Source organism: Vespa crabro, chromosome 8 (genome assembly GCF_910589235.1).
Source record: "Vespa crabro chromosome 8, iyVesCrab1.2, whole genome shotgun sequence".
Classification (NCBI taxonomy): domain Eukaryota; kingdom Metazoa; phylum Arthropoda; class Insecta; order Hymenoptera; family Vespidae; genus Vespa; species Vespa crabro.
Genome location: NC_060962.1, coordinates 6752393 through 6756731, shown reverse-complemented (window position 1 = coordinate 6756731; position 4339 = coordinate 6752393). Strand labels below are relative to the sequence as shown.

Genomic DNA, 4339 nt, shown 5'->3' with positions numbered 1-4339 from the left:
TTTAAAATTAAGAACGGCTATAATAGTTACGAAATATTTCTTTGCAAACAGAGAGAGAGACAAAGAGATAGACACACTGAGAGAGAGAGAGAGAGAGAGAGAGAGAGAGAATGAAAAAAAAAAGAAGAAAAAGAAAGAAAGAAAGAGAAAAAGTCGGATGAGTTAATTAAACCGCCATTAATCCGTATTACCCCTCTCGACTACTCAAATTAGTCTTACTTTGAAACATGCTCCCGAAGATCTCTGCAGCGAGTCCACGAATACCGTTACGAGCTTTACGAATGATTCATACCCAGGATCTTAACTCTCGGTCTTTGCCAATCACTGCCAAGTTTAATTGACTCTTATCTCCATCATCTAAGAACAATAAAAAAGAAACACTAATTAATTAATTGATACGATAATACGGTTTTCGTACTTTCGAAACGAAAGATATTTAACTATATATGTATATATATATATATATATATATACATATATATATGTATATATAAGATTAATTGTAAAAAGAAAATAGTTCCTCTAACCTCAAAATTATTAAATTACTAACATTACTACTTCGTAAAGAAATATCTTTCCTAATCTCGATAAAATAATCGTCGATCATCAACCAACAACGAACGAACGATTATTTCTTACAAAAGAAAAGGAAAAAGTATAAAGAAAAAGAAAGAAATGTCGAAATCGTATCGAAAAAGACACGAAAAAGAAATAAAGAACGTACGTAGTAAGAGACGTTGCGATCGAAAAGTGAAATTCGATGGGTTGGCCGATAGAAAAGAAACGGTAGTGTTCGCATATATATTATATATATATATATATTACACATATATATATACATATATGTACAACACAAGTTGGAGAGTGCTCTCTTCGTGGCTGCCTAGGTCCTAAGAACGTCAGTCGAAAGGAGTCAAGGTCGTTGCCTCGGTCGTTTTCGCGTCGTCGTCGTCGTCGTGCGTTTGACCTCTTCGGAAAGCGTCGTAAGCCGTCGTAAGCCGTCGTAAAACTTCGGCGATGTTCGTCCGTCCGTCCGTTCGTTCGTTCGTTCGTTCGTTCGTTCGTAATGCCCCGCCTCCTTCTTCGCAAGGCAACCTTTCTCTCTCCCTCTCATTCTCTCTCTCGCTCTCAAGTACGTCGGTGCGTCGTCCGAACGATAACTATATCCTATATCATCATCTTTCTTTTAAATCTTCTCATTCCTTTTCAAATAATAAATTTTCTTTACATTTTATTATTTTATTTTTTCCTCGTGACTTTTCTTAAATATTTTCTTATTCACTTCGTACTTATATATATTATCTATTAATTTTATGCAATTCCACAAACGAATCGTACATATGAAATTTCGCAAATATTAGGTTATATAATATGGAATAGAAATTTTTATAGATATATGTATCATCGAACAAATCATAGGTTCTATCTATAATAGTGCGAACGTCGTAGGACGCTTTTAATTAGGATAATATGATCGAAAATATAAAATATTAGGAAGGTAGAGAAACGTTTGGTAGAGAAAACGATCGAAAGAAACAGGGACGCTTTTTTTGGTGACTCACAAAACAGAGTTAAGCGAGGAACGGGCATTCGTCGCGTCAGCTGTGCGCTGGTATGTCGGTGCGCCAGCGCTCGGAAACCGCGACAAGCGTGAAATCTCCTCTCCCCACTACTTCTTTCTCACACTCTTACACTCTACACTCTCTCTCTTTTTCTCACACACTCACACACTCACACATTCTCTCTTTCTCGTTCGCTCATTCTTATTCACTCCCTCTCGCTTTATGGTTGCCTTTGTAGCTATCTATCTACGTATGTATGCATATATGATATATATATATATATATATATATATATATATATATATATATATGTAGTACGTCCTGCCTTTGCCGAAGCGATCCGGGCGTACTTACCGTTAGTTACGCCAATGTAACAGATTAGTACCATCGTAATTGCATCGACCGTTCTCCTAGACACTACCACCACTACTACTACCACCATTACTACTGTCACTACTACCACTACTATTACTATCACTACACAATTACACTACTAGACCACCACTATCACTATACCATCACCACTAACATCAATGCCGGGCTTTCTCTAATCTCTCAAGCTAAACTCACGATATTCCGAAATCCTGTAAATTCAATGTAACACCGTCGACATGTTTCTCTTTCGATTAATATTTTCGATAATGACAAACGATATAATAATCGTCAGAGTTATTAATGATCCTCGGCAAAAGAATTTTGTTTGAAATTGTTATATCTATATTTTATGTGTACATATTTATGTCTCATATATATATATATATATATATATATATATATATATATATGTATGTATGTATGTATATATATATATCCCTCGTCCTCTTTTCTTTTTTTTTCTTTTTTGATCCTGCGCCAAAGAATGTAGTAATAGAAAATATATATATATATATAACAAAACAAAGAAAACAAAAAAAAAGCAGGTCGCCAGGTGATAGATGATACCTTTTCTGATCGAAATGAAATAATTACTAATAGATTATTAAGAGGTCATCATCCCCATCTCTTGTCTTATAATACTCTCGCATCGATTTTCATCTATACGCAGTCCACCTTTTTATCCTTCTTTTTTTATTTATTTATTTATTTATTTTTTTTTTTTATTTATTCTTTCCCTTTTATTTCTTCACAGTTCACTCTTTTTCTCTTTACTTTTTTTTAAACAAGTATATTACACTCTCGCACACCTACATAAAATCTACCTATACATGTATATATATATATATACATACACATATAAGTATACTCTTTAAAAAGAATTCCATAAATACGATTTAACGACGACGACGAGCGCGTATCCTACTCATTAACCTTTAAGTAACAGTTTAATGGCACTTGGCCGGCCCATCCGTTCCCCGCGATCCATTTACGGAGCAAGGTCGTCCGTCTACCCCAGAAGACTCGAGAGAGAGAGAGAGAGAGAGAGAGAGAGGGAGAGAGAGAGAGGGAGAGGGAGGAGGAGATGGGAAGAGAAAAGAAGAGAGAGGGGGAAAAAAATTGAAATCTTATCGAGTTTTAATCTAAGGAGTGTCTGAAAGAAGAATTCATCTTTTTCTTTTCTTTTTTTCATTTTTTCTCCTTTTTGTTACTTAAAAAAAAAAAAAAAGGAAAAAAGAAAAAAAGAAACACCACACACATACGCACACATGGGCATTATGAAATTTTACTTTATCGTGCTCTTTGTCCTTTTAATTTTTTTCATCCCTTTTTAAAACGATTAAAAAGAAAGAAATTATTTTGAAAAGAAATAATGACAATCGGCCCTTCCTAAATCTTCTTCGCAATCCCTTCGGCTCCTATAGTAAACGATAATTTTATTCTTATTAACGACATTAACTTTTATAATGTAGTATGATTTTTGTAATATCATTTTTTATATAGTATAGTTTTATATTCTTCTTCTTCTTCCTTTTTTCTTTTTGTTTTTTATCTCTTCTTTCACATTTTATTTACTTTCTGCTCTCATTTTTTTATTTCCTTTTTTCCTTCTTACATACATACATACATACATACATACAAATATACATATATATATATATATATATATATAGATAGATAGATAGATTTATAGTATTATATTTTATTATTATCAAATATAAATGACAGGATGTGTTAATTTCATTGGGATATTAATTCGTTACGTAGTAGGTCGGTCGAGTTAGGAGGTAAAACCAATAGAATAAATGGTCCGATCCGATAAGTACTGTTATATTGACCATTTATGAGACAATACAAACGATCAACCGTAGTAATATTCGCGCGATTGAGACTGGTTCGTTACGAAATAAAAAAAATATCGCAATTTAAGAGCTCTCTCTTTCTCTCTCTCTATCTCTTCCTATCTCTCTCTAAAGGAGATCCACCATTTTAACTAGAATGTCATTTATCTTTCTTTCTTTTTCTTTTCTCTCTCCCTCTCTCTCTCTCTCTCTCTCTCTATCATTCCGTTCATCCTGAAAACAGATCAGAATATTTTAAGGTTAAATCAAATATGGCGGAGCACATAGCCCCACGTATACATATACACGCACACATTTACACTTTATCATATATTAATATATCTTTTGTTAATATAGGAAAAAAAAAAATACAAAATAAAAAGAATGTCGCGAATTAATTCTCATTTCTAAATGTGATCTCTATCATTTTAGACTAAAACGTTGTCTCTTTCTCTATCTCTCTCTCTCTCTTTCTCTCTCCATACCCAACACATAACATACATATACATATAAATATATATATATATATATATATATATATGTGTCATGAATGTAACGCTT

The 4339-nt window shown here is 33.0% G+C and overlaps 1 long non-coding RNA gene across 4 annotated transcripts in view; it reads right to left on the bottom strand.

The window, feature by feature from the left end:
• Window positions 1-3482, bottom strand: part of LOC124426240 — an 18819-nt gene extending 15337 nt beyond the window's left edge. For 2 of the 4 annotated variants that reach the window (XR_006942682.1, XR_006942679.1), the window contains exons 1-4: window positions 2505-3482; window positions 1917-2146; window positions 725-1167; window positions 220-357 (exon numbers count right to left, since the gene is read on the bottom strand). This is a non-coding gene — a long non-coding RNA (uncharacterized LOC124426240). The remainder of the gene's footprint in view (window positions 1-219; window positions 358-724; window positions 1168-1916; window positions 2147-2504) is intronic. The other 2 variants (XR_006942681.1, XR_006942680.1) reach the window with 2 other exon arrangements.
• Window positions 3483-4339: the final 857 nt, after the last annotated feature.